Below are 19,305 nucleotides of genomic sequence, written 5' to 3'. Positions count from 1 at the left end.
CTCTTAGCACACACAAACAAAGCAACAAAGCACTCCATTCATGCCCCTTACAAGACCACTCTTAGCACACACAAACAAAGCAACAAAGCACTCCATTCATGCCCCTTACAAGACCACTCTTAGCACACACAAACAAAGCAACAAAGCACTCCATTCATGCCCCTTACAAGACCACTCTTAGCACACACAAACAAAGCAACAAAGCACTCCATTCATGCCCCTTACAAGACCACTCTTAGCACACACAAACAAAGCAACAAAGCACTCCATTCATGCCCCTTACAAGACCACTCTTAGCACACACAAACAAAGCAACAAAGCACTCCATTCATGCCCCTTACAAGACCACTCTTAGCACACACAAACAAAGCAACAAAGCACTCCATTCATGCCCCTCACAAGATAACTGACCCCACTATTAGCACACACAAAGCCCTTGTAGCCCTCCTTTGAAAATGTTGCATAGATTTTACATTAGATCACGCCGTGGAACTACTCAAGCGAAACGGAGAATTCCGTTACAATAGACCCTCCCCCACCCCCGCATGTTCTGAGTGATAGCGTGCAGAGATTCAGACCCCTGCAAGCCAAGATACAACAGACCCCCACCCCTACCCCCACCCCCTAGGGTGTCAGGTCGCGCCTGTGTTTGGGCTAAGGTCAAATCACTTGAGTAGGGTGGCGCGAGCAAATACAATCAGAAATTAATTATGCGGGAATGGTTGATCTGCACCGTGTCACGTGATAGGTAAGTCGTGGTGGGGAGGTTTGTGTGTGTGTGTGTGAGGGTGTGTGTATGTGTGTGTGAGTGAGGGAGTAGTGGGCGGAGTGGGAGGGGAGGTCCCAGAGAATAAATAGCAAGCTTTGAGGTGTAACACTATTCAGTGACAATGTGATACCTCGCACATGAAACACAAACCTATTTAACACAGTCCATTCAAACGGTGATAACTATCTGATTATGATCGTGTTAAATACATATCTGGTCCAAAGCAAAGCAGAATTTGAACTGAACTAGTAGTGGTTCAAATAGTTTCCCATCACTCAAGCTACAAACAAACCTACCAATCACTAGACATGTTGGTCTAAAGTAAATAATCAACAAATCACTAGTTAACATGTTGGTCTGAAGAAAATAAAATGTAGAAACGATAGTCCCGTCACCTACTTTCTCTGGTCACGCTAGAGATTTCTTCCAACATCGACTGAACCTTTTCCCCGTTAATTTACGTGATTTCGTGATCACTTTAAAATTTCAGTAACTCGTTATTTTGTTGTCGCAAATTCTGAATAGGAATTTTTTGTATTCAATCAGTCGAGACAAAGAATTAATTTGTAAATGAGTAAATACATGTATATTTATTTGTCTTTACATTTAGCATTAGGTAAGATAAAACATGCATGGACCTCTGATGTTTAATTTGCTTTGTTTATCTCTTTACAAACCACACCACCAAAGGATATTTTTATAAAAGGATTATTGATTCACACATTACTGTAGCCTAGGACCTTTTGTGGCTTTTACATGGGGATTATGTAGCTCTCATGGAACAGGATTTTATGCTAATCTTCATAAGAATAAATTATGAAAGACAATGTGATAAAAGTCGTTAAGTTTTGAAAGATCGGTCTTGTTTTGTTTCTTTCTTGTTTGGAGTTGTATGCTATAGTTTTGAGTTGTATGCTATAGTTTTGAGTTGTATGCTATAGTTTTGAGTTGTATGCTATAGTTTTGAGTTGTATGCTATAGTTTTGAGTTGTATGCTATAGTTTGGAGTTGTATGCTATAGTTTGGAGTTGTATGCTATAGTTTGGAGTTGTATGCTATAGTTTGGAGTTGTATGCTATAGTTTGGAGTTGTATGCTATAGTTTGGAGTTGTATGCTATAGTTTTGAGTTGTATGCTATAGTTTGGAGTTGTATGCTATAGTTTGGAGTTGTATGCTATAGTTTGGAGTTGTATGCTATAATTTGGAGTTGTATGCTATAGTTTGGAGTTGTATGCTATAGTTTGGAGTTGTATGCTATAGTTTTGAGTTGTATGCTATAGTTTGGAGTTGTATGCTATAGTTTGGAGTTGTATGCTATAGTTTGGAGTTGTATGCTATAGTTTGAAGTTGTATGCTATAGTTTGGAGTTGTATGCTATAGTTTGGAGTTGTATGCTATAGTTTGGAGTTGTATGCTATAGTTTGGAGTTGTATGCTATAGTTTGGAGTTGTATGCTATAGTTTGGAGTTGTATGCTATAGTTTGGAGTTTATTGCTATAGTTAAAGTGTGGGACGGCGTGCTCACACTGAGAATGTAGACACAATGTTTAGTTCATATTGAGTATGTAGACACAATGTTTGGTTCATATTGAGAATGTAGACACAATGTTTAGTTCATATTGAGAATGTAGACACAATGTTTAGTTCATATTGAGAATGTAGACACAATGTTTAGTTCATATTGAGTATGTAGACACAATGTTTGGTTCATATTGAGAATGTAGACACAATGTTTAGTTCATATTGAGTATGTAGACACAATGTTTGGTTCATATTGAGAATGTAGACACAATGTTTAGTTCATATTGAGAATGTAGACACAATGTTTAGTTCATATTGAGAATGTAGACACAATGTTTAGTTCATATTGAGAATGTAGACACAATGTTTAGTTCATATTGAGTATGTAGACACAATGTTTAGTTCATATTGAGAATGTAGACACAATGTTTAGTTCATATTGAGTATGTAGACACAATGTTTGGTTCGTATTGAGAATGTAGACACAATGTATAGTTCATATTGAGAATGTTTAGTTCACACTGAGAATGTAGACACTATGTTTCATTCATATTGAGAATGTAGACACAATGTTTTTAGGTAGGGCTCGCATTAAGCTCGTACGTGTAGCACAGTTGACAATAACACAGAATCCATAAATCCATACAACAAAACTACAATACATCAATACACCATTACGATCTCTGGATATTTAATTACATCTGTGTAATCATGTACAGTTAATCCGCGGGTCACTCATGACTTAACTGATCGAAGTTTGTTTGGTTGACTGACCCAGACGGCCCCCGCCCCCACCCCTCCCACGTATAAACCCCGCAGTTTTACATTGAATGATACACCGCAGTTATACATTGAATGATACACCGCAGTTATACATTGAATGATACACCGCAGTTATACATTGAATGATACACCGCAGTTATACATTGAATGATACACCGCAGTTATACATTGAATGATACACCGCAGTTATACATTGAATGATACACCGCAGTTATACATTGAATGATACACCGCAGTTATACATTGAATGATACACCGCAGTTATACATTGAATGATACACCGCAGTTATACATTGAATGATACACCGCAGTTATACATTGAATGATACACCGCAGTTATACATTGAATGATACACCGCAGTTATACATTGAATGATACACCGCAGTTATACATTGAATGATACACGAGGCAATGGTTAGAGAGATACCCCTAGATTGGGCACTAGCTAACACGTGATGAGTGGATTACTCATGGGAGGGTTTATATAAAGGCAGGGTTTATATAAGACAGGGTTTATATAAGGCAGGGTTTATATAAGGCAGGGTTTAAGTTTATACGATGGGTTAGGCTACTTAAGGTAGGGTTTATATAAGGCAGGGTTTATATAAGGTAGGGTTTATATAAGGCAGGGTTTATATAAGGCAGGGTTTATATAAGACAGGGTTTATATGTGACAGGGTTTATATATGGCAGGGTTTATATAAGGCAGGGTTTATATAAGGCGGGGTTTATATAAGGATGGGTTTAAAAGGTAGGGTTTATATAAGGCAGGGTTTATAAAAGGCAGGGTTTATAAAAGGCAGGGTTTATACGATGGGGTGGGAGTACTCAGGGGAGAGGGAATCATTGAACACGAAGCAATGTTTACACAAGCAAAGCTGACCTCTGACAACAAGATTGAGATGTAAAGCTCGTGGTCTCGTGAGGACATCAGCACCAGAAGAAAATGTCACCAAATCACCCAAGGCCAACTATCACAATAGAACTTCACTGGCTTTCTGCACAGATACGCGTATCATAGATAGGGAAGACACAGAGATATTTGCTACTGCATGCGACGTTAGAAAATTTGAAAGCTAGACTGAGTCGTTGTGTTCCCCCCCCCCCCCCGTCCCCCCGTCCCCCACCTTTCCCAACACCACGGTCAGTTGATTTGGTTTCCATTGAGCATTGAGACTGTTCTAAAGGTAATTTCCTTAATACATGATACATTTTTCACACAAACACAAACACACACACAAACACACAAACACGAACATATATATATATATATATATATATATATATATATATATATATATATATATATATATATATATATATATATATATATATATATATATATATATATATATATATATATATATATATATATATGAGAGTATACTCCCAGAAATAAAGTATTTAATAAAATTTACTAAACGAAAAGTGTTACTAAACGTGCCGAGCATAATATAATAGCAGATACACAGGGGACCAAGACCTCCTATTGTGTACGTTTGTCAGACTGTCAGACTGACGCCATAATGACAGACCAACAAGGCCTCCTATTGTGTCAGACTGTCAGACTGACGCCATAAATGACAGACCAACAAGGGATCAAGGCCTCCTATTGTGTCAGACTGTCAGACTGACGCCATAATGGCAGACCAACAAGGCCTCCTATTGTGTCAGACTGTCAGACTGACGCCATAATGGCAGACCAACAAGGCCTCCTATTGTGTCAGACTGTCAGACTGACGCCATAAATGACAGACCAACAAGGGATCAAGGCCTCCTATTGTGTCCTGCTGTTGTATGTCAGACTGACGTCCACGTTGACCCCTACAAAACTACCAAGTAAAATTACGTACCCCAAACCTTCTCGCCTGATCTAGTGGCCGTGCGACTGTCTTAAGCTGGCCGTGCGACTGTCTTAAGCTGTCCGTGCGACTGTCTTAAGTTGGACGTGCGACTGTCTTAAGATGGCCGTGCCAACAGCTGGCACACAACAAAAGGAAAAAACTCGGAAGAAAGGGAGAATATTGCTTCAGTTTCTGACAGGCCGATTGTATTCTTGTTGGCGGCCTTATGGGGCTTTAATTAAAATCGTCGGTAGTCTAGCCTGGTAGGAAATATGTTGACAGGGAGGGGGAGGGGGGGGGTGAGAATAGACTTTGGTGAAGATAAGGAAGATAATAGAGATTGGAATACAAGTGTGTAAGCAGCCATTTGTTTGATACACGGGTCACGTGACTTGAGATCTCAATATGTTTCTAGATCGTGTTGATAACCGGCGTGTCAACCATATGTTACAACCATATGTAACAACCATATGTAACAACCATATGTAACAACCATATGTAACATCATATATAACAACCATATGTAACAACCATATGTAACAACCATATGTAACCATATGTAACAACCATATGTATCAACCATATGTAACAATCATATGTAACAACCATATGTAACAACCATATGTAACAACCATATGTAACCATATGTAACAACCATATGTATCAACCATATGTAACAATCATATGTAACAACCATATGTATCAACCATATGTAACAACCATATGTAACAACCATATGTAACAACCATATGTAACAACCATATGTAACCATATGTAACAACCATATGTATCAACCATATGTAACAATCATATGTAACAACCATATGTATCAACCATATGTAACAACCATATGTAACAACCATATGTAACAACCATATGTAACAACCATATGTAACATCATATATAACAACCATATGTAACAACCATATGTAACAACCATATGTAACCATATGTAACAACTATATGTAACAACCATATGTAACAACCATATGTAACCATATGTAACCAACCATATGTAACCAACCATATGTAACAACCATATGTAACAACTATATGTAACAACTATATGTAACAACCATATGTTACAACCATATGTAACAACCACATGTAACCAACCATATGTAACAACCATATGTAACAACCATATGTTACAACCATATGTAACAAGCATATGTAAAAACTATATGTAACCAGCCATATGTAACCAACCATATGTAACAACCATATGTAACAACCATATGTAACCAACCATATGTAACCAACCAAATGTAACAACCATATGTAACAACCATATGTAACCAGCTGAAGAAGGAGACTGTGTACAGCCAACCATCCCCATAACCTCAAAGTAAATGATTGTTCTTTAACTAGACGGGTAGCATTTAAGTAGTCTTGCCATATATTTGAGTGTGTAAATATCTTCGCTTAGATTTGAGTGTGAATGTATGTGTATGTGTGTATGTGAGCGTATGTGTATGTGTGTGTGTTTGTGAATGTATGTGTGTGTGTAAGGGTCCACCGACATATGTATTCAGCTAACGGACGCCGCAATTAAAAAAATAAATCTAAAAATAGCCTGTCGGTACAATGAATAATTCATGAGGAATAAAAATAATCGCATCGTCCAAATCATTGAACATTTTATCGATCTAAGAAAATCTATAGATCTACATTAACTCTTAAGTCAAGTGGTGCGCCCTAAATGATATATTTACACACATATACACATACACCCATATACACATACACATACAGACAAGTTTATTTCTTGGCATTATCCCTTAGTACGTTGTTTAAAATATCTGTCATATATAAATACACTTTTGATATAAAAAAAACACAATGAGGTGGCATTTTGGGGACTGGAACGGCTTAATGACATTGTAATTAATTTAAATGGAGAAAATTGCTTTGAGATACGAACATTTCTTAGGAGCGAATTAAACTGGTATCTCGAGAGGTATCACCATATATATATATATATATATATATATATATATATATATATATATATATATATATATATATATATATATATATATATATATATACATATATAGGCCTCCTACATACATACATACATATATATATATATATATATATATATATATATATATATATATATATGTGTGTGTGTGTGTGTGTAAGTGGTTGAGAGTGATGAGGTGTCCCACAAGTGAGTGAGACCAATATGTCACTCGACTGTGATGAAACAACAGGCTGGAAATGTTTTCAGACATTTGATCAATAAAGCAGCTGGAACTTTTGTATCTTGTGAATACACATCTAGGTTAGCGCACGTACACTTACATGCACGCACGCACTCACACACGCAATAACACACACACACACACATACACATACACGTTTTGACCGAAGGTCACACGACTGGATACACACAGTTTTTCTTTGAGACAATATTTCGGGGGGGGGGGGGGGTAGGGAAAGAAAAAAAAAAGGGGGGGGGGGCTGCACACTTAAATTTTCCTTTTCGAGGGATATAGGTGTGTTACACGAAGAAATACCTGAAAATAACTCACACACACGGATGTGAGCAGAGTTTCTTCCAGGCATCTCTTCGGGAATTTATATAGAAAATATATACTTTTAACAATGCCCCCCCCCCCCCCCCCGAAAAATTTCAAGTGCCCCCCCCCCCCCCCGAAGAAAAAAGTCAGGAAGAAACAATGGGTGTGAGTGGTCAGAAAGATGAAAATTAATTAAATTATTTGTTTCAATTATCTTACAATTAATTAAATTATTTGTTTCAATTATTTTACAATTCATTAAATTATTTGTTTCAATTATTTTACAATTCATTAAATTATTTGTTTCAAATATTTTACAATTAATTAAATTATTTGTTTCAAATATTTTACAATTAATTAAATTATTTGTTTCAAATATTTTACAATTAATTAAATTATTTGTTTCAATTATTTTACAATTAATTAAATTATTTGTTTCAATTATTTTACAATTCATTAAATTATTTGTTTCAAATATTTTACAATTAATTAAATTATTTGTTTCAAATATTTTACAATTAATTAAATTATTTGTTTCAAATATTTTACAATTAATTAAATTATTTGTTTCAAATATTTTACAATTAATTAAATTATTTGTTTCAATTATTTTACAATTAATTAAATTATTTGTTTCAATTATTTTACAATTAATTAAATTATTTGTTTCAATTATTTTACAATTAATTAAATTATTTGTTTCAATTATTGTACAATTAATTAAATTATTTGTTTCAATTATTGTACAATTAATTAAATTATTTGTTTCAATTATTGTACAATTAATTAAATTATTTGTTTCAATTATTTTACAATTAATTAAATTATTTGTTTCAATTATTGTACAATTAATTAAATTATTTGTTTCAATTATTGTACAATTAATTAAATTATTTGTTTCAATTATTGTACAATTAATTAAATTATTTGTTTCAATTATCTTACAATCCGAACACGAGCATGTAAAAACTGGGTGAAAAATATTAAATAGCCTACACGCAGTTAATGATTTGATGTTTGTTGGCTTCAGTGGTTCTTCCAGACTTTTTTCTCCAAATGGGGGTGGGGGGGGGGGTATGGGTCGGCACTTAAAATTTCCGGTGGGCGGACTAAAATTTCCGGTGGGCGGACACTGGTAAAAAAAATATATTTTCTATATAAATTATATTTCATTGGGGGGGGGGGGGGGGCGGGGGACGGGGAGACGACAGTTGACGTTTTTCCTGAAATAAACTCTAGAACTCCGGTTAGCCTGTGTTGGTTTAATATTGGTTTGTAAACGCCGTCCCACACTGTAAAGTACTGTAAACTACTCAAGTGACGCCCCTTTGTGTAAACTAATGAAGTGACGCCCCCCCCCCCTTATGTGAACTAATGAAGTGACGCCCCCCCCCCCTTATGTAAACTAATTTAGTTACTGACTCCAGGGTCAAGTGACGCCCCTTTGTGTAAACTAATGAAGTGACGCCCCCCCCCTTATGTAAACAACTGAAGTGACTGACCCCGGGGTCAAGTCAAGCCCCGCTAGAATATCTACGCAGCTAATCAAGCGTGTCCTCATTTTATAACCGTCGACAGCGCGTGACTGGTTCCAGATTGGGCAATGTGGCCACGCCCTGAATCAGTCACGTGTGCTGTGTCGATTTGTCAGGTGGGTGTCAGCAACAGGCGGCCATTTTGTCAGGTGGGTGTCAGGTGGGTGTCATCAACAGGCGGCCATTTTGTCAGGTGGGTGCCAGCACCAGACCGTGACACAGACAACAATCAATAGCCAGTGAGGCGAGACAGCAGAGAACAAGCCGCACAACAAGACCGCTGGCGACATGACTGAGGTGGGAGACAGACCGGCGACACAGCTGTTACCCAAAACGTTCCCATATCTCCAGGTAATTCACAAATAGGTTCCAAAGCGCGTAAACTTAGACATGCGGTGTTTGCAATAATTGTACACTAGGGACCGTCCTATACAAAGTAATTAACCTGTTTTTGTTTGGTTTTGGCCCAACTTTTATCGATTAGAAGTTTGTCACAGCCCAGAGTTTGAAGGTCTTGGAAGATTTGACGACGCTCCGTCCCACTACTTCACCTGCCTACAGACCGTCAGAGATCGAAACAACTACTTCACCTGCCTACAGACCGTCAGAGATCGAAAAAACTACTTCACCTGCCTACAGACCGTCAGAGATCGAAAAAACTACTTCACCTGCCTACAGACCGTCAGAGATCGAAACAACTACTTCACCTGCCTACAGACCGTCAGAGATCGCACACTACTTCACCTGCCTACAGACCGTCAGAGATCGCACACTTCTTCACCTGCCTACAGACCGTCAGAGATCGCACACTACTTCACCTGCCTACAGACCGTCAGGGATCGAAACAACAAGCCTACTTCACCTGCCTACAGACCGTCAGAGATCGCACACTACTTCACCTGCCTACAGACCGTCAGAGATCGCACACTACTTCACCTGCCTACAGACCGTCAGAGATCGAAACAACTACTTCACCTGCCTACAGACCGTCAGAGATCGCACACTACTTCACCTGCCTACAGACCGTCAGAGATCGCACACTACTTCACCTGCCTACAGACCGTCAGAGATCGCACACTACTTCACCTGCCTACAGACCGTCAGAGATCGAAACAAAATGTACTTCGACAATCGATCGCAGTGGCAGTACAGATGCGCAGCAGAGATGCGCGAGCACATACATCACACACACACACACACACATACACACACAAACATTTTACGTCTATTTAAAAAATATGTCAAGTAGAATTAAGAAGCGACAAAACCAAGTTCGTTTTTTCCCAGCGCTAGCTCGTCTTGTCTATACATGGACCGGTGTTCCAAGGACTTTTGGTCTGACACGACCCTGCTAGCACCAGATGAGCGACCAACTGAAAACGTCGCTGGTCGACTCTTGTGGTCAAACAAAACTTCAACTCTTGGTTCAACATTGGACGTACGTGTGTGGGAATATAGGGGGAGGTGAGGTCGGGTGGTGGGGTGGGGGGGGGAGCAGTGGTAACTGTCAACAGGGATAGAATATAAAATGTGGGGAGCAGGACGAGGGGAGAGGGAATTTACAAGGGGATGAATTAAGTTTGGGGTGGGGTGGTAATGACAGGGGGTAATGACCGTGACGTAGTTGGGGTATTGTCCTAGAACAAAGAATCAACAGCTAGATTCTCGTAATTCTCAAAAAGTGCTGCCATTAGCGTAGTCTCTCTACAAATTCCGTGCCACAGTACCATTTTCTCTAAAACTACCCGACATAATGTGTCGCAAACTGGAAGAAATCAAGCCAGGAGACAACCCTGCCAACCCAATAGTTGCCAACCATTTTAATGGAAACATCACCCCTGCCAACCCAACATGCCAACCATTTTAATGGAAGCATTACCCTGCCAACCCAACACATGCCAACCATTTTAATGGAAGCATTACCCTGCCAACCCAACATGCCAACCATTTTTTACCCTGCCAACCCAGCACATGCCAACCATTTTAATGGAAGCATTACCCTGCCAACCCAACACATGCCAACCATTTTAATGGAAGCATTACCCTGCCAACCCAACATGCCAACCATTTTTTACCCTGCCAACCCAGAACATGCCAACCATTTTAATGGAAGCATTACCCTGCCAACCCAACACATGCCAACCATTTTAATGGAAGCATTACCCTGCCAACCCAACATGCCAACCATTTTAATGGAAGCATTACCCTGCCAACCCAACACATGCCAACCATTTTAATGGAAGCATTACCCTGCCAACCCAACACATGCCAACCATTTTAATGGAAGCATTACCCTGCCAACCCAACATGCCAACCATTTTAATGGAAGCATTACCCTGCCAACCCAACACATGCCAACCATTTTAATGGAAGCATTACCCTGCCAACCCAACATGCCAACCATTTTAATGGAAACATTACCCTGCCAACCCAACATGCCAACCATTTTAATGGAAGCATTACCCTGCCAACCCAACACATGCCAACCATTTTAATGGAAGCATTACCCTGCCAACCCAACATGCCAACCATTTTAATGGAAGCATTACCCTGCCAACCCAACATGCCAACCATTTTAATGGAAGCATTACCCTGCCAACCCAACACATGCCAACCATTTTAATGGAAGCATTACCCTGCCAACCCAACATGCCAACCATTTTAATGGAACCATTACCCTGCCAACCCAACATGCCAACCATTTTAATGGAAGCATCCCCCTGCCAACCCAACATGCCAACCATTTTAATGGAAGCATTACCCTGCCAACCCAACATGCCAACCATTTTAATGGAACCATTACCCTGCCAACCCAACATGCCAACCATTTTAATGGAACCATTACCCTGCCAACCCAACATGCCAACCATTTTAATGGAAGCATCCCCCTGCCAACCCAACATGCCAACCATTTTAATGGAAGCATCCCCCTGCCCAAGTTTTCAAATGTCTCCGAGATCCACGTACAAGCCAATCGATTCCTCGTGAGAGCTGGGGGCATTTTACGTTTTCTTTCCGAACTTAAGGGAGGGCAAAAATAGATGGTAAACATAGGGCTTAACCTTTTCCGTGGAGAAACAGCATTCAGGCATGGCAGGAAATGTTGGCACAAGAACAGGAGTGGGCATTTTCAGGCCAGCCTAAAAACTGGGCACTCGGTGAATGAATATTTGAGCGGTGTCCACACAGGAAGTTTTGACAAGCGCATCTCTCGATATGAGGTGGGTAAAATACAGAGGAGGAAAATGATTGGACAAACTCAGTTCTAATTATAGCATTGTCAGCAGCTGTAGTACGGAGCAGCTGGATTGTTTACACAGTTTAGAAACGAGCCATATTTTCAGGAGTTAGTTCCCTTACAGCGGATACGTGAAGCAATGAAAAACTCCACTCTGTTTTACGCACATTGTTGCAGCTTTTACTACACGGAGGGTCGCAGCTTCCGACACATTTATCACCACGGTATGGTTTTATCGGCCAAGGATATTAGCCCCTGCCTGTGACCCGCAAGATTAACTTATCGTCATGTCGATACAGCCCCCCCCCCTCCCCCATGGTAGTTACCACCTCATTCTCTAGAGAGCCGATTATAATATTCAACAAAAACAAAATATATACCTAACTACATGTGAAGATTGTAGAGTAGATTGTTAATGTGATTCAGGGACATCAGGTAGATAAGGCAGCTACAGAAACATGTAGTGACGTCAGATAAGACAACTACAGAAACATGTAGTGACGTCAGATAAGACAGCTACAGAAACATGTAGTGACGTCAGATAAGACAGCTACAGAAACATGTAGTGACGTCAGATAAGACAGCTACAGAAACATGTAGTGACGTCAGATAAGACAGCTACAGAAACATGTAGTGACGTCAGATAAGACAGCTACAGAAACATGTAGTGACGTCAGATAAGACAGCTACAGAAACATGTAGTGACGTCAGATAAGACAGCTACAGAAACATGTAGTGACGTCAGATAAGACAGCTACAGAAACATGTAGTGACGTCAGATAAGACAGCTACAGAAACATGTAGTGACGTCAGATAAGACAGCTACAGAAACATGTAGTGACGTCAGATAAGACAGCTACAGAAACATGTAGTGACGTCAGATAAGACAGCTACAGAAACATGTAGTGACGTCAGATAAGACAGATACAGAAACATGTAGTGACGTCAGATAAAACAGCTACAGAAACATGTAGTGACGTCAGATAAGACAGCTACAGAAACATGTAGTGACGTCAGATAAGACAGCTACAGAAACATGTAGTGACGTCAGATAAGACAGCTACAGAAACATGTAGTGACGTCAGATAAGACAGCTACAGAAACATGTAGTGACGTCAGATAAGACAGATACAGAAACATGTAGTGACGTCAGATAAGACAGCTACAGAAACATGTAGTGACGTCAGATAAGACAGCTACAGAAACATGTAGTGACGTCAGATAAGACAGATACAGAAACATGTAGTGACGTCAGATAAGACAGCTACAGAAACATGATGTGACGTCAGATAAGACAGCTACAGAAACATGTAGTGACGTCAGATAAGACAGCTACAGAAACATGTAGTGACGACACAAAGATCACCTTGATGAAACAATGAGATACATATGGGGGGTCAAGGATACTGAGTTATACGACGGTCAAGGACACTGGGACACACAATGGTCAAGGACACTGTGACACACAATGGTCAAGGACACTGGGACACACGATGGTCAAGGACACTGGGACACACGATGGTCAAGGACACTGGGACACACGATGGTCAAGGACACTGGGACACACGATGGTCAAGGACACTGGGACACACGATGGTCAAGGACACTGGGACACACGATGGTCAAGGACACTGTGACACACGATGGTCAAGGACACTGGGACACACGATGGTCAAGGACACTGTGACACACGATGGTCAAGGACACTGTGACACACGATGGTCAAGGACACTGTGACACACGAAGGTCAAGGAAGTGTAAATAATGTTAGTGATCAATAAATACCTTTTTAAAAACTGTAGGTAGGCATATTTGTCGTGAGGTATTTCGTCTGAGATATTTTGTCGGGGACATTTGGTTGGTGGATACATCAAAACGGTGGTGGAAAAGGCGTGATATGAAGATGTTAGAATGTCATGACCATGCTCGCCGGTAAAATTGTCTCCCTTAGCCAACTGAGAAGTTGTCTCCCTTAGCCAACTGAGAAATTACCCCCCTTAGTCAACTGAGAAGTTGTCTCCCATAACCAACTGAGAAGTTGTCTACCTTAGCCAACTGAGAAGTTACCTCACTTAGCCAACTGAGAAGTTGTCTACCTTAGCCAACTGAGAAGTTACCTCCCTTAGCCAAGTGAGAAGTTACCTCATTTAGCCAACTGAGAAGTTACATCATTTAGCCAACAGAGAAGTTGTCTCCCTTAGCCAACAGAGAAGTTATGTCCCTTACCCAAGAAAATACAGCTGTTGACGTCAGCGACATAACCAACCGTATCATTCACTTTCCTCCAGTAAAATCAACACAACAAGAACCAATTTAGACCCCCACACAACATGAAACAATTTAGACCCCCACACAACATGAAACAATTTAGACCCCCACACACTTATTAAACAATTTACACCCCCACACAACATGAAACAATTTAGACCCCCCACACACACAACATGAAACAATTTAGACCCCCCCACACACACAACATGAAACAATTTAGACCCCCCCCACACACACAACATGAAACAATTTAGACCCCCCCACACACACAACATGAAACAATTTAGACCCCACACACTAATTAAAAATAGATGATGATGCTCACAAAGCTCAGGAAAATCCATTTGCTTTCCGTAATTTCATTAAGGGTCAGACGTTACAAGATCTTCTAGCTAAACCTCTGTCCATGATTGGCTACCTTTTGTCCAGCAATAATTGGCTAGATTTTTAGAAAAAAAACCACAGGTTCTACAAATAAAACTTCTATAAATAAAACTTCTACAAATAAAACTTCTATAAATAAAGCTACATCTATCCAGTGGTTCTTAACCTGGGCTCGATCGAACCTCAGGGGTTCGGCGGGGTTCGGCGGGGTTCGACACCCACCCACTCAATGAGTCGCGATCGGATTTTGTTAGTGCGGACGATAAAACTATTAACAAGGGTACGGTAAATGCGAGTATGCAACAGGTAGGGTTCGGTACCTCCAAAAAGGTTGAGAACCTCTGGTCTAGTAGCAGCGTCTATCCTGAACACTAGACAGTCAAAGAGAAACCACCCGGACAATATCACCATTTGAATGCATACATACCGGTGTGCTGTGACAGTTTCTGTCACAAGTTGTGACAGTTTTGTGACAGTTCTTCGACAGTTCAATGAATTATTCCAAAGTTCTAGAACATTAAGATCCGAAAGAACATGTCAACTGGAAGACTGAACGTCGACACAAGACCCACGCGGGACACGAGTCAATGAATCGATGAACCGGCGGGAGCCCAGTCATTTCACGCTTCATTAGCGCCAGAGGTTAAGTCTGGCATGACCTCTGGCACCCGACTTACCACGTGACCTGCAGACCGACGCGGGGAAATTGTGTACACGGTGGTCCGCTCAATTTGTGGCTACATGGTCCTACTGCTAGCTGTGGCTACATGGTCCTACTGCTAGCTGTGGCTACATGGTCCTACTGCTAGCTGTGGCTACATGGTCCTACTGCTAGCTGTGGCTACATGCTCCTACTGATAGAGCTCAAGACAAAACACCAGACACCCACACACCCACATCAGACAAAACACCAGACACCCACACATCCACATCAGACAAAACACCAGACACCCACATCAGACAAAACACCAGACACCCAGACACCCAGACAAAACACCAGACACCCACATCAGACAAAACACCAGACACCCACACATCCACATCAGACAAAACACCAGACACCCACATCAGACAAAACACCAGACACCCACACATCCACATCAGACAAAACACCAGACACCCAGACACCCAGACAAAACACCAGACACCCACATCAGACAAAACACCAGACACCCACACACCCACATCAGATAAAACACCAGACACCCAGACACCCACATCAGATAAAACACCAGACACCCAGACAAAACACCAGACACCCAGACAAAACACCAGACACCCAGACACCCAGACAAAACACCAGACACCCAGACACCCAGACAAAACACCAGACACCCAGACAAAACACCAGACACCCACATCAGACAAAACACCAGACACCCACACACCCACATCAGACAAAACACCAGACACCCAGACAAAACACCAGATACCCAGACACCCAGACAAAACACCAGACACCCAGACACCCAGACAAAACACCAGACACCCAGACACCCAGACAAAACACCAGACACCCAGACACCCAGACAAAACACCAGACACCCACACACCCAGACAAAACACCAGACACCCACACACCCAGACAAAACACCAGACACCCAGACACCCAGACAAAACACCAGACACCCACACACCCACATCAGATAAAACACCAGACACCCAGACACCCACATCAGATAAAACACCAGACACCCAGACACCCACATCAGACAAAACACCAGACACCCACACACACCAGACAAAAACACCAGACACCATTCTTCACCTCCCAGGTTTTCCCGTGCTTAAGATCCCGAGTCAAGTCTCAGCCTAGAACAATGGCCGCTAAAACAATTTTCACGTCGTGTTTGTTTGACGATGTTGACATTGTTTGCTAACCCAGTTGATTGCTTTTATTTTCTCAATGTGCTTTCATCAAGTGATCTCGAACCTTCCGCTGAATATTTGATGATTTTTTAACATCACAGGCTCCGTACTTTAACGGACTTTAACGGACTTTAACGGACATTATCCCATATAAAAGTATCCATTGTATTTGGTGCCGCTAATGGCATCTAACTACCAGACTAAGCTGGATATTTTTCTATGTTGACAGGGACGTTAACAGTTTTCTCAGTTTCGTTTTCGGAGTTAAAAATATTTAAAAATAAAATCTAGAAAATGAATATGTTAAGAATTTGAATAGAGCATATTAAGAGTTCTGTGGACGGCGTGGTCTAGCGGTAGAGAGCTGGACTGCTAACCCGTGAGGCTCGAGGTCGAATCCGGGTTTAGTCAGTAGACTATGCCGAGGTCACAGAAACAAGTGAACTCTACTTCACTTTCCCTATGGACCGTCAGGTTTGAAAATGGAACTAAACTTTACTTTATTACATTTTTAAGCCCGTCCGTTTGTTGCTATTTGTTGTAATTAATACTAATTGTTTCGCTGTCTGTCTATCTATCTATCTGACAAGAACGCTCTAGAGAAAACACAGTGAAACGAAAACGAAATATGACGTCATATAGTAGAAAATAATATCAAGCCGGAGAGTGCACACAGTAATATGACGTCATTGATTCTCGAGTAAACATTGAATAAAAAGGCAATTTTGTCTAATCTAAGTCGTTTGCGTGAAGAGTTTCTTTCATACAATTCTTCGGGTAGGGGCGAAGCCCCACCCACGCGTAAGAACGTCTGAGCCCCCCCCCCCCCTCCCCAACTCAAAAGAAATTTCTTCATCGATACTCTATAATAAAATTACCGCCTAATTAATGTGTCTAATCTAAAAAGTGGTTTTCTTGCAATTTCTTTAATGCAATTCTTCAGGTAGTGGCTAAGCGCGACACCAGTGTTTCTTTCAGACTTTTTCCTCCCCGGATGGGGGAACTTTCTAATCTAAAAAGTGTTTAGCGTGCAGTTTTTTTTCAAGCATCTCTTCCGGTAGGGGCGAAGCCCCGCCCAGATTCTTCCTTTAGTTTGTATGATTTACAAATGCGACCAGTGTTTCTTTCAGACTTTTTCCTCCCCGGAGAGGGGTGGGGGGTACTTGAAATTTTCGGGGGCGGGGGTAGAATTTTCTGGGAGGGGGCGGACACTGGAAAAAGTATATAATTATATTTCGTTGAATGGGACGGTAGACATGTTTTGGAGTGTGTGTGGGGGGGGGGGGGGGGGGGAAGCCCCCTTCTCCCAAGTAGAGTTGCCTGAAAGAAACTCTTAATGCGACTTTTGTCATGAATGAGATTAGGTGCATGTTTTAGGGATATGCCTATGACTATATTTTGAATAAATTAAAGTACCGAGAAAATAGACAGCACTATCAACTTAGCGCCCGTTGTATCCTTCCTCAACGGGCCATTTTTCTCGTTAAGCAATATTTACGGGAAATTTTCAGTTTTTAAATTTAAATTTATAACATCGTAAAATAGTTTTTACTTTTTCTTCGTTCGACTTTTTTAATTTAAAAAGTAAATTTTCTTGTAATTTACAAATAAACCCATTTATATTCTATCGCTTCTAGGAAACATTTCTGTACACAGTTGACTGAAGCTAATAGACGCTCTAGAATGATGCGCTAGCAGAATGCGCACCTAGCTGTTTCTAAAAATAAACCCTGGTATTGTCGAATCACTTTGCGAGCAAGCGTGACACAATGTTTGCTGTATGTGAGGTTTGTATTTCAAACAACCATTTTGCCTAGGTATTTTTAAACGTCCTATTTTCATGCCTGTTTCTTTGTTCCGGTGAGTAGGAATCCATCTTTGTTTGCTGCAGGAATGTTGCTCGGCGCCAAACTTGTCTGTCTGGCATCTCAGGACGTCGGGGTTAGCTCGGAACCCGGGGTTGAGCTCACAATATCGGTCGGAGCTTAGGTCGGTAGGAGGTGGGGGTGGGAACAAGTACAAAACTCGGAGCTTAGGTCGGTAGGAGGTGGGGGTGGGGGGTGGGGGATTAGTAAAAATCTCGGAGCTGATATCGGTAGGAGGTGGTGGGACAATACAAAGCTCGGAGCTTAGGTCGGTAGGAGGTGGTGGGACAATACAAAGCTCGGAGCTTAGGTCGGTAGGAGGTGGTGGGGACAATACAAAGCTTGGAGCTTAGGTCGGTAGGAGGAGGGGGGGCAAGCACATAACTCACCCAGTACAAACGAATCAAAGTGAAGCTTTTCGGTACAACTAATGACACTGTCAACTATTTGGTCAACTAATGACACTGTCAACTATTTGGTCAACTGATGACACTGTCAACTATTTGGTCAACTAATGACACTGTCAACTATTTGGTCAACTGATGACACTGTCAACTATTTGGTCAACTAATGACACTGTCAACTATTTGGTCAACTAATGACACTGTCAACTATTTGGTCAAATAATTTATATGTCAACTAAAAGGGCAATAAATTTAACGGTGAATTTATAGGGCAAGGAATCTAATTTTCAAC

The 19,305-nt window shown here is 40.8% G+C and overlaps 1 protein-coding gene across 3 annotated transcripts in view; it reads right to left on the bottom strand.

Annotated features, from left to right (window-relative positions):
• LOC131938758 (5-hydroxytryptamine receptor 4-like) overlaps positions 1-19,305 on the bottom strand; it is a 40,129-nt gene that overhangs the window by 10,866 nt on the left and 9,958 nt on the right. Inside the window, exon 1 of one of the 3 annotated variants that reach the window (XM_059296908.1) lies at positions 15,303-15,351. The exons of 1 other annotated variant lie outside the window; for it this stretch is intronic. The gene's annotated coding sequence lies outside the window, so the exon portion shown is untranslated. Of the gene's footprint in view, positions 1-4,928; positions 4,991-15,302; positions 15,352-19,305 lie in introns of those variants that run through there. One more of the 3 variants, XM_059296909.1, reaches the window with a different exon arrangement.

Source organism: Physella acuta, unplaced genomic scaffold (genome assembly GCF_028476545.2).
Source record: "Physella acuta isolate Inbredline_101_S28 unplaced genomic scaffold, ASM2847654v3 ptg000257l, whole genome shotgun sequence".
NCBI classification, from domain to species: Eukaryota; Metazoa; Mollusca; class Gastropoda; family Physidae; genus Physella; species Physella acuta.
Note: the sequence above shows the minus strand (reverse complement) of the source record. Positions and strands in the feature narration are given on the sequence as shown.